Below are 13,447 nucleotides of genomic sequence, written 5' to 3'. Positions count from 1 at the left end.
ATGCTTCCTGACATCTCTGACTCGTCTAAGTTTTCATCTTACAGTAGTGTCCTCTTACTCCTGTGTCCCATCTCCAAAACATTCTGTCTCTGTCTTCCTCTCAGTATTAAATTTATATGTCGTTATCATGTCCCTCACTATTCTTCATGTACTCCAGTCCCAACAGGTGAGTTCACTTACTATCTCCTCATAGGACATACGCCATGCCTCCGGGACTATTCAAGTTAAAAACTTTTGCACTTTCTTTAATTTTTTGACGTGCTCGACCAGGTGTGTGTGTGTGTGTGTGTGTGTGTGTGTGTGTGTGTGTGTGTGTGTGTGTGTGTGTGTGTGTGTGTGTGTGTGTGTGTGTGTGTGAGAGAGAGAGAGAGAGAGAGAGAGAGAGAGAGAGAGAGAGAGAGAGAGAGAGAGAGAGAGACTGGACATATCTGTCATTTCAGCAGAGCCTTCAACACGGGAGGGATGTGGGTGGCCTTACTGTCATGTACAAGGCCAACATTGTCAAGGTACCACACTTGGCTCCACTCCGAGGACAGCGGGAAATGAGCTTCTACATAACAAGACGGCAGCAAGCAGCAACTACACTCTGACTGCGCCCTTCAGAACTTTGCTTCATCTGAGATCCTTTATTGCTAGGATGACTCGTGTCTGGAACATGTTCGTACAGTATAACATCAACGAAACAGAGTTAATTGACCAAATGTAATCGCTGGCCCACAAATGGCTCCAACTTCATCCTGTTCCCTGTTTGTATATCTCTTAACAATAAATAGGCTTTCAAATGAATTGATCTAGGTAACAGCTGTTATCTAATAAAAAATAAAGTTAGGAATCTAACTTTGTAAAACCCTAAGTAAAAAAGAGAGAGGGAGATAGAGATAGAGACAGAGAGAGAGAGACAGACAGATAGACAGACAGGCAGACCGAGACAGAGATACAGAGGGAGGGAGGGAGGGTCATATTATACCTCTTTCTGAAACTGTGTATGAAGTTCCCCTTTATCTCCTCACTTAGGTCTTTTCACTTGTCTACCTTCCCCAAGTTCTCATTTCCTACGAGTGACCTTCATTTGTTCCTTGTCCCCGACTCTCAAACAGTCTGCTCCCTTTCATCGCATCAGTTTCTTGTAAAAAACTGACATCATGATCTTATTTCTCTCAACTTTCCTCTTCCCCAGAGTCGTTTAGCTCCTGCAACCTCTCCTGGGGTCAGGGGACCAGTCTTGCTGCAAACTAAAGGATTATATGGTTATAATAATAACTATACTTTTTAAAGGTGTGGACCGGTAAGCCAGCGGAAGGCCTCAGTCAGATGGCCAAAAGCTCTAATGGCGGGTCATTACATGATTAAAACCCGCATCAGGAAACACTTGCTAACCTTGGCGCAAACGTTTGGGTCTTTTCTAGGTTTTTCCGTTTTTTCATTTGACGAGTGGGTTTCACACTAGCGCTGCGTACAATGCATGATGCGTCATGCGTTGCCTCATTTCTTGAATGTATTTCCGATATTTCCAAAAAAGTTTCACCGCTTATGTGCACCTCTGGTAATTTTTGTGAAATGATAGCAGCTCCAATATACTTTCCCTTGTCTGTTACTCGTAGTTTTACTACCCGTCTCATACAGCCGTGCACTGTCTCAGCGCTTCTTTCTACCTCTCCAATTTTCAGTATCATGAAAAAAAAATGCGTTCAATGCCGACTTTCCCAATTGCGTTCAGTGACCACCTCTAACCATTCAAGGTCTCTCTAGAGCCCGTTTTTTCTTTGTTTTTATCCCCATCACATTTATATAGTCTGGGAAAAAAACATAAATATTAGTCCATTTTGTGTGATCATTTTTGTACATTCAGATGAAGACATTTCAGATGCTCTTTGATCCACTGTAATACTTAAAATTTTGGCACTGATGGTCTGTTTAGTTAGTGGATTTCTGTACTTTTAGTTAGAATATCAAATGCTTTTGTTTGCAGTTAATAAAATAGAAGTCTCTTAGAGCTGCGACCTCACTTTTTTTTCTGAAATATTACACTCTTACTCATAAATTGCAAACTAAAGCCGGACTACGTTTTTGTCCATCCCGGATCAATATCATTTCACAGTCATCGATGTTGTGGAGCTACTCAGAATTTATGTTTTAGTTGTATTCAGCTCTTTGAGTACCTTCTCCACTTCTTCCTCTGTTCTTAACGTTTCTGTCTCGTTTTTGGCATCTGCTTCCACTAGCTTCAGGTATCTTACCTTAAATTTCCTGCTATTTTTCTGCTGTTGTCTCAAGTATATACCTTCCCTGCTGTTTTCTCTGTGTAATCCGTAGATCATTTACAGGAAATTTTCTATATATATATGGTTATGTAGATTTATTTTTTGATGCGTATTCGTTCCTGGCTATTTGACTTGTTTCCGGATTATCAACTATTACTCAGGCTCTGATCAATTCATATGTGGGAAGGTATCCAGAAAATTGAAGATGATAGTCTTTTTTCTTGAGCACTTTAGAGGTTATTTGGATGTCTGTTAAGTTGTTCCTGGTGTCTATTTCGTAACACACTCAAGTGCATGGGGATCTGGCTTGGAGTCAAAGAAGATTACCCTCGCCCTGTGTTTTTTTTAATATATTGTTGGCGAACTTCATTACAGTTATCTTTGGTGGATGGAAACGACATGATGGTGCGGAAAGAAGACAGATTTGGGAGGACTGCCGTTAAAATGGAAGGGTGGCTGTAGGAGGGAAAAGAGGAGCGTTTGGTAGGCGTGCACTTGTGTTTGGAGGCTTGGGGAAAAAAACAGTATAGATGGTTGGTAGAGAGCAATGGTTGAGGAGGCAGGAGGTTTGTAAAGTGATAGAAAGTTGCATGGATTGAAATACATTTGTTGCCAATGGGCTGTGGAGAAAATATTACAAAGTATTGTAATTAAGTAGGAGAGGTGGTACACGAGGAACAATTGAGAACAGAAGTTGCTGATATCTGATTGTGTAATGTGTGGCAAAGTCTAGTTGCTGGCTGGCTGTCCTGTTCGTGACTATTGTCGGGATGAGGAGAAAAAGTGTGTAGGGTAAGTGCAGAGTTTGAGAATAGCTAGTGTGGAAGTTTAAAGTGTGCACAGGAGTTGGGATATTGGTAGGGGATGAATGTGGACTGGCAAAGGTGGAGGATGTGTGGAGCAAGCGACAGGGCATGTAGTCGGCTGGAAACATGCCAAGAAGTTATGTTCCTGTCAGCCATATGCAAAATGTAATTCTTTTGAATTCCTCTTATAAAAATATTTTTAGTACAATTCCATGTCTACAATTTATAAATATCCACCTTAACAGGAAATGCACTTTTATATGAATACTAGTACTCGGATCCATTCTTGCAATTTTTCGGTTGCGTGATCAGTTTAGGTATCAAAACTTTGGGGGCCCAGTCCCTAGACCCATTACGTACCTCTGTAATCTGTAAATACCTTTGTAACTTGTCATGATTGTGACCAGACCTACCTGGAGTTCATTACCTTTGTAAATTGTGATTTCATTACCTTTGTAAATTGTGAGTTCATTACCTTTGTAACTTGCTCAGCTATCAAAACTTTGAGGCCCAGTCCCTGGACCCATTATGTACCTCTGTAATCTTTTGACTACCGCCCACAGGATGGGTATGGGGTGCATAATAAACATATTAAGCTAACTGATCAGTTTATGGAACTACCTCGCTCTATCTAAAGATATTTATTTCCTAATTATGACTTCCTGAAACCTTTGCAGCTGAATGGTCAAAATTTTTAATATCCTACTTTGAAAATTTTGGGGGCTGTTTTATTAAAACAGCCCCAAAATTTTTAAAATAACTCACTTCCTTATAGTAAATATTTTATTAGCTCACGTATTAAGTTCAAAAGTACACTGGTCATGTGAAAGGTTATTGAATTATACACTGTAATTTAGTCCCAACTCACTGTCCCTGTTCACCTAGCAGTATAGAGTTAATTAGGAGCTAGATTATTGAAGTTGCTTCCTGGTGGTGGGGGGGGGGTTAGGGACCCCTAATCTAAATAAGGCCCATTGATCGATTGTCTTAGGTCACTCTGATCATTAACTCTGAGAATAATACTAATAATCATTTCTTTCATGGCCTCACAAGAAATTTATCAATCTTCAATAGCTGATGCATTGTATGAAACGGACTGGACGTTTAATAGGTTAAGAGAGTATGGTCACAATTCTCGTTGGATTCTGTACAATAACTGGAAAATGCTTCTCTGGATAACTTTAATCAAATTGGTTTGCGAAAAAACTGAATGTCTTTTCTAATCAGAAATAAGTTGCAGCGTTTGACCTGTCAACTTTTACGTCAGCAACTAGGAAAAAGGGTATTTCCGAGATATTAACTGCGTTCAACATTACTATACGTACAGTTTTGCGATACTGAAGTCATTCTGCACTCGTTTCATATTATCATGAATTTAATATTTCGCCACCATGATACTAAAATTTACTACAGATTAAAGGAATGTTTCTTTTAACAAACATTTTAGTCTCCAGATTTTATCACTTGAACTCCCATGAAAATTAAACTTTCCCAAATTTTTTTTACACATTGACATTTTTTTTCATTGATAATATTGTAAAATGTTTTATTTTTGAACCTAACCTAAAGCAACCTAACTCAAACTAGTGTAATTGTTTTAGCTAAATTCTGCTATGTATTACATAGGTGAGTATAAATTTACTTATTATTACTTAAAATTATATATTTTTTTTCATTACGTTCAGATTGATTCCTGCTGATTTATTAAAAAAATAAATTTTCATTCTGCTAATTCGGCAGAAAATACCCTTGTCAAACTTAACGGTTCGGCGTAATCGGTATGAAACACAAACACAACTCTTGGATCAGGAAGACAATGCACCTAGTAGCAAGTAGCGAAGAGGTGGGGGACCAGCTGTGACTTAACCCCTACAACCACAAATAGGTGAGTACACACACACGAATTATCTATGCTCACTTGAAAATAGTATATATATATATATATATATATATATATATATATATATATATATGAACAAGTTTTGCTCAAATCTCTTTTACCAAATAGACTCTTTGACATGAGAGATCCTCCTTTTGATGATTTTATGAGAATTATTCTTCAGAAACATATTGAAATTACTAAAATACAGGAGAAGAAAGCATTCAAAATATTGAGAAACAAAAAATACTCCTTTAATCAGGCCATTCCATCAGAATGGAAACAGTATGTTAGATCATTGCTATAATAAACTCAGAAGAATTTGTAATGAACCCAAAAACAAACTACAAAGAAAATTAGACATTTTAATTGAAAACAGTGATTGGATAAAGCATGCTAATAACAATTTTGTAATTAATTTATCAGATGAAATATTAGATAAAAATACAACAGCTGCTCTAGGTTTGTGTCTAAGTTTTGCAACTTCTAAAAAACGTCATGTTGAAACTGAAAAAGCCTTTCGTAACTGTGAAAAATCTTCTGATTTATCCACTGATGAAATTAATATTAGTAAGGGGATGTTTTAGCTCTCTGTTAAAACAAAATTGCGCCTTACTAAAGCAGATAAAATAAATGCAATAGTAATTATGAAGGAAAATGTTTACCACGATAAAATGAATAACCGCTTAGATGATACTGAAACCTATTCTAAACTTAGAAAGATTTCCTTAGAAACCGTTAACAGCATTTTCAATAAAACAATAAAACTTCTACTGAAAGGCAAAGATGAATTAATCAAAAAATTTACTACCACTAATCCAACTTTACCCTGCGTGTATGGATTAATAAAAACACACAAACTAGGTAATCCAGTCAGATCAATTATTAGCTCCATAGGATCAGTTTCATATAAATTACCTAAATGGCTGGTAGACATTTTGAGCCCTATTGTTGGAAAAAATTTTAACTTTAATGCTAAAAACAACTTAGATTTAGTTGATAAATTAAGCTCCTTGACTGACTTAAATGATTTTAACATGGTTAATTTTGATGTTACTTCCTTGTTTACAAAAGTTCCAGTTGATGATTTATTAACTTTCTTATCTGAAAAACTTGTTAATTACGATTTACCATTGCCAGTTCCTACTATCATTAAACTTATTAAACCTTGTATTGTTGATGCAAAATTTGTATTTAATGATAAGTTTTATGCTCTGAAGTTTGGTATGGTAATGGGAAATCCTCTTTTACCTGTTCTTAGTAACCTATACATGGAATTTTTTGAAACAAGGCTGCTTAACACAATCCTCCCTAATAGAGCTAAATGGTTTAGATATGTTGATGATATTTTGTGTCTTATGCCCAAGAATGTAGACATACACCATTTCCTTGGCAAATTAAATAGCTTAGCCCATTCTATAAACTTTACTGTTGAGTTTGAAGAAAATAACTCATTGCCTTTCCTAGATGTTTTAATTATTAAGGGTAAAAAATGAATTCACTTTTAAAATTTACAGAAAACCTACAAATAACTGTTCCTATGTACACTATTATTCTTCACATCAAGATAGAGTTAAACTGTCGGTTTTCTCATCAATGTTTTTGAGAGCTTTACGTATTTGTAGTCCAGAGTTCATAGATGAAATATCCAAAATTTATGAAATAGGTAATGATCTGAAATACCCAAGAAACGTATTTGGTAAATCTTTTAAAATTACTAGAAATATTTTTTACAATCCAAAAAGGGACAACCAACCTCATTCAACTCATTTGGGAATTCTAACACAATTCCTCTGACCACCACAGAGGGAAAAAATCCTCTCCCCAGCAATGAGGGAAGCCTTGGATCTGTTAATTCTCCTACACCTGACATCTCTGCTTCAGCCACTGCCAGTCCACTTGACAGTGCACATATCATCTCTGATCCTACACCTGTCAGCACACCTGCCGACACTATTCCAGAATCTGGTAGCAGTGCTTCATCAGCAAGTTCTGAGCCAGGAGTTTCTCCACCAGAGATTGGTGCAGTTAATGATCAGGGAACTATCACTGCACCTGATCACCTACTGCGCCAAAGTACGAACAGCAGGGACACATCTGTCAGAACTGATAGAGGACGGGGCAGAGGACGCGGAAGAGGACGTGGAGGAGGAAGACATCTACAGCCGTCTCACCCTCCACTAACACAGTTCCGGCGGCAGAATCTGAGGACAAATCTGCAAAACACAGGAGGTTCAACAAATCCTAGTCCACCCTCCCAGGCACCTAGGCTGTGCTCTCGCTGTCACCGGAAGGGGCACACTGCCAACAACTGCCTGCGAGATACCAGGTGTAATTACTGCTACAAGAAAGGACATCAGGAGGACCAGTGTCGGAAGAAAAAGCAACTTGACAGACAGGGCCACCTGTTTAGAGACCTGTTCTCAGAACAAACCAGCAGGATCTCTGAATTGGTGAACACTCTCACACATCACCCACTTAGCTACTCCTATCCCAGCCCAGCAGGTGGGATTGTGCCTTATACAAGACCACAGACCTACATCCCTGCAGCTGCTTCAGTACCCTACCTCTCTCAAGGGCAGGCACCTTACATTCCCTACACACCCACCACCTCAAGCTGACCACTTCATCATGAGGAGCCAGTCTATCAGCATCCTGTCGGCCAACATTAGAGGTTTCATTACTAACGTTGGAGAGCTCACACATAGTTTTGTGAACACTCGACGTCCCGACATGATAGCTGTTGTTGAAACATTTTTGGATGACAGGACTCCAGAAAATTTTGCAAGAATTGCTGGCTACACCTCATGGATGAGAAGAGACAGGCAAGGGCAAGGAGGAGGTGTTGCTGTGTGCTTCTCTAAAAGTGTTCATGCCCAGCACATTGATGTTGCCACCCCTACACATCTTGAAATGTTCTTCAAGCTCTGTATAAACACTAGTACCTCTGTACTAGCATGTGCAATGTACAGACCTCAGTGGCAACATGCAGACCCCATCAATCTTGTTTCATAAAAAGCAATTTTCAAAAAATATGAATATTTCCTTTGGTTTATATAAATTGGGTCCATTTATAATTATTAAAATTTGGGAAGAATTTAATAATACATTGGACAAAAAATAAATCTTAATTCTTGGGTAGAATATTTTGTTAGTGGGATGTCGTGAAGGATCTGTCTAGTTGGGGCCAGCAGGCCTGCTGCAGTATTCCTCCTTTCTTATGAGTCGGGTGTCGTCGCGCGTCAGGTGTTGCTTTGTTGTGGGATATGATTGAGAGGTGTGGTCTAGACCCTTTATATACCTTCCTTCGTTGTATTGTCTTCATAGTTCCTTGATAATGTGAGAAGTCACGAAAGCACTTGGAATTTCACTGTCCTTTCACAATGATTGTTTTGCATATTCTGATATCACCTGTTAACTGTGATCTTATTGCTTATTATATATATATATATATATATATATATATATATATATATATATATATATATATATATATATATATATATAAGTCGAGCTGCAAAGGGAAAACTAGACAATTATTAAGAACTCATTTAAAATTAATTCCTTTCTAAAATTTTCTCTTATACGTATATAGATTTTTTTTTCATTTATATTAATGTAACAATTTTTTTTTTTGTACCAGAAAAACCTTAGAAAACTTACCTAACATTATTATAACAAGCGCAACTTAATTTAACCTAACCCAACTAAATATATGTTAGATAAGTTTACAATAATTTAATAAGCAAAGACAATGAAATACATATATCTTTTTCGTTAGGTTCAGAATGATTTTTGCGAAATTATTGTATAGACAAAATTTCACTTGCCTTATTCGACAAGAAGAACGCTGCTATTTAAGCCATGATTGCAAGCTTTACCTATTCGGCACGACACGCAAGCACATGTGTGGTCATACCTGTCCTAACCGTCCTACTTCTTCAGGAGGAAAATAGGAAGCTGAAGCTTTGCCTAGATGGGGTTTAGGAGTGTGAGACGGTTGTAGCTGGTGAGGAGGAAAAGTTTCCAGCAGTGATTTGGAGAGTGGCAGCCGCTTTAAGTGGCAAGTGGTTCACAATTCAGGAAGAAGGATGATAAGGAAGGTTAATAGAGAAGATGTGAAGGTAGGAAATCGATTCTCTGTTCACCAGGACGAGTGTACTTCAATGGTTAGTGAGATTAAAGGTACCACTGACTACCCTTCTTATCAGAGTAAGAATATTCTAATTGTGGGAGATTCTCAGGTAAGATATATGGACCATGCTTTTTGTAACAGAAATAAAAATGTCAGTCAGAGGGTGTGCTTCCCAGGAGCTGATGTTGGTGACATAGTCAGCAGATTGGATAATATTATGTCAGGTGATGGGAACAAGCCTATTATCTGTCACAGTGCTGGTGGAAATGATATCGGGAATGGCAGGAGACAGGAGCTGCTGGATAAGTATAGGTCAGCCATAGATGTAGTCAGGTCTAAGGGAGGGATCCCAATTATATGTAGCATCTTGCCTAGAAGGGGAATGAGCAATTAATGGATGTCTAGGGCAATTGGTATAAACTGCTGGTGAGACAGGTATAGCAAGGAACTTGCAATCCCATTCATTGAAAACTGGGACATATTCTATAGCAAACGTGATATATATGCATGGGATGGGGTTCATCTCTCTGGGGCTGGAGTGGTTGCATTAGCCAATTCGATTGAGGGGGTTTTTGGTGACATGTCTAGGACTTTAAACTGATAGATTATAGAGGTATGGGTGTTTGTGGGAAACAATCAGGCTGCAGTAATAGGGTTAAAAACAGCAGATATAACCAAGGTACCTCAAGGATATGTTTAAAAGACAATATTCAGAATAAAGTTGCTAAAGGCAAAGCAACTGATCAACAAACAAAAAGAGATAGCAGAGGCAACAAGTGACTAACTCCCTTAAGGTTTACTATACAAATAGTAGGAGTCTAAGCAGTAAGATAGATGAGCTAAGATTACTTTCAAGTGCAGGTAATATAGATATTATTGCTATAACAGAGACCTGGTTCAACTTGAAAGATAGATAAATGCCTTCTGAATGCAGAGAACAGGGTTATAAACTATTCCACACTGATAGGGTCAACAGTAGGGGTGGTGGAGTGGCGATGTATGTCAGAGATAATTTAAATTGTGTTAGACAAGATATAAGATTAGAAAAATCGGACTCAGAATCTGTTTGCCTACAGTGTCTCAAGGGTCGTGAAAAGTTAATTTTGGGTGTGATTTATAGGCCCACAAACCTTGAGAGGGAGTGCGGTAGGCTGCTATGGGACGAAATTCATAAGGCATCTAGATATGAAAATGTTGTGTTAATGGGAGATTTTTAACTTTAGACAATGATTGTAACAATGTCACAGTAAATTTTTTCCTGGGTAGAGGCATGGTTGACTAATAGGCAGCAGAATTTGCATAAATGGTGAGAAATCAGAATGGGGGCACGTCACAGACTGTGTTCCACAGGGGTCAGTGTTGGGCCCCTTGTTCACAATTTACATAAACAACATAGATGAGGGAATAAATAGCGACATAAGCAAATTTGTGGATGACACCAAAATAGGCCGCCCAATTCATTCTAATGAGGACATTAGAGCACTCCAGGATGATTTAAATAGACTGATGCAATGGCAGCAGAAGTGGCAGATGCAGTTTAATATAGACAAATGCAAAGTTCTAAATGTTGGAAAGGATAATAAGCATGCCAAATATAAACTAAATAATGTAGATCTTAAAATTACTGATTGCGAACAGGATTTAGGAGTTTTGGTTAGCAGTAACCTGAAACGAAGACAGTGCATAAGCGTTTGCAGTAAAGCTAACAGAATCCTTGGCTTCATATCAAGAAGTATAAATAACAGAAATCTTCAGGTTGTTCTTCAACTCTATGTATCTTTGGTTAGGCCTCATTTAGATTATGCTGCACAGTTCTGGTCACCGTATTACAGAGTGGATATAAATGCACTGGAAAACGTCCAGAGGAGGATGACAAAGTTGATCCCATGTATCAGAAATCTTCCCTATGAAGATAGGCTGAGGGCCCTGAATCTGCACTCTCTAGAAAGGCGTAGAATTAGGGGGGGATATGATTGAGGTGTATAAATGGAAAACAGGAATTAATAAAGGGGATGTAAACAGCGTGCTAAAAATATCTAGCCTAGACAGGACTCGCAGCAATGATTTTAAGCTGGAAAAATTCAGATTCAGGAAGGATGTAGGAAAGCACTGGTTTGGTAACAGAGTTGTAGATGAGTGGAACTCCCAAGTACCGTCATATAAGCTAAGACGTTGTGTAGTTTAAAAAATAGGTTAGATAAGTACATGAGTGGGTGTGGGTGGATGCGAGTTGGACCTGACTAAGTGGTGCTACTGGGTTAGAAGCAGTGCTCCTTTCTTAAGTGGAGGTGACCTGACTGGTTGGGCCATTGGTCTAAGCCGGGGGTTGACATGGACCTGCCCTGCATGGGCCAGTAGGCCTGCTGCAGTGCTCCTTCTTTATATTCATATTATATATATATATATATATATATATATATATATATATATATATATATATATATATATATATATATATATGTCGTGCCGAATATGTAAAACTTGCGATCTTGGCTTAAATAGCAATGCTCATCTTGCCATATAAGACAAGCGAAAATTTGTGTATGCAATAATTTCGCAAACATCATTCTGACCCTAACGAAAAAATATATTTCATTGTGTTTGTTTATTATTAAATTATTGTAAACGTATCTAAAATATATTTAGTTGGATTAGGTTAAAATAAATTGCGCTTGTTATAGTAAGGTTAGGTAAGTTTTCTAAGATTTTCTTGCAAAATTATCATTAATGAAAAAAATATATCTTTAAACGTATAAGAGAAAATTTTAGAAAGAACTTAATTTTAAATGAGTTCTTGCTAATTGATCAGTTTTACATATTCGGCACACACACACACACACACACATATATATATATATATATATATATATATATATATAGTTTTACCAACGCTCTTATGTGGGTGTGAAGCATGGGTGATGAATGTTGCAGCGAGGAGAAGGCTGGAGGCAGTGGAGATGTCATGTCTGAGGGCAATGTGTGGTGTGAATATAATGCAGAGAATTCGTAGTTTGGACGTTAGGAGGAGGTGCGGGATTACCAAAACTGTTGTCCAGAGGGCTGAGGAAGGGTTGTTGAGGTGGTTCGGACATGTAGAGACAATGGAGCGAAACAGAATGACTTCAAGAGTGTATCAGTCTGTAGTGGAAGGAAGGCAGGGTAGGGGTCGGCCTAGGAAAGGTTGGAGGGAGGGGGTAAAGGTTTTGTGTGCGAGGGGCTTGGACTTCCAGCAGGCATGCGTGAGGGTGTTTGATAGGAGTGAATGGAGACAAATGGTTTTTAATACTTGACGTGCTGTTGGAGTGTGAGCAAAGTAACATTTATGAAGGGGTTCAGGGAAACCGGCAGGCCGGACTTGAGTCCTGGAGATGGGAAGTACAGTGCCTGCACTGTACTTATTATAACAAGAGCAATTTATTTTAGCCTAACCCAACTAAATATATTTTAGATTTGTTAACAATAATTTAATATTAAACAAACACAGTGAAATATATTTTTTCGTTAGGTTCAGAATGATTTTGGCAAAATTATTGCATACACAAATTTTCGCTTGTCCTATATGGCAAGATGAACGTTGCTATTTAAGCCAATATCGCAAGTTCTGCCTATTCGGCACGACATATATATGCTGTCACGTTGGCGGACACCTACTTGCCATACTCTGAAGTTGAAGGGGGTGGAGCCACAAGGTGCTGGCAGACCCAGAAGATCCGCAGATATGTAGACCTGCCCCTTTGCTATAACTTTATCCCAGATAGATTGGAGACCCTTGAAGCATGGGGCAAGTGTGTTTTAAAGATCCTCAGAGAACTGGGTAAAAAGCTCATCACAGAAACCAAGGATCACAGAGCGGCCAGCTTCCTCTCTCAGAGACTCAGTATTGCTATCCAGAGGGTAAATGCCTGCAGCATTCTGGTCACGCGACCCACCGCCCGGAAGTTGGACGAAGAGTTTGAAATATGGGCTCTTAGATGTTATTTATGTTGTTCTCATTTTTATTGTATTCTAGTTAATGTATTTTGTTTATAAATAAAGTTTATATATATATATATATATATATATATATATATATATATATATATATATATATATATATATATATATTAATTACATCCAACGTGTGAGCAGAATGTACATGCTTCATATTATTTTATGACAAATATATTTTGTATCTGTCATGAGCAGAACGGTTAAGGCATACTTGCGGTTAGCGTGGTAACTGACATTTGTGCACTCATTGTTTCTTCGTGATGTACGAGACGACTGTAATGCTTTTATTTACCACACTGTGTGTCAAGGTAAGACGACCCAAATAAGTAAACATTCGCTTTCATTCGCTCAGTAACTGTTTTGCCGGTAGAGAGTA

This window comes from Cherax quadricarinatus, chromosome 6, assembly GCF_038502225.1.
Source record: "Cherax quadricarinatus isolate ZL_2023a chromosome 6, ASM3850222v1, whole genome shotgun sequence".
Taxonomy (NCBI): domain Eukaryota; kingdom Metazoa; phylum Arthropoda; class Malacostraca; order Decapoda; family Parastacidae; genus Cherax; species Cherax quadricarinatus.
Note: the sequence above shows the minus strand (reverse complement) of the source record.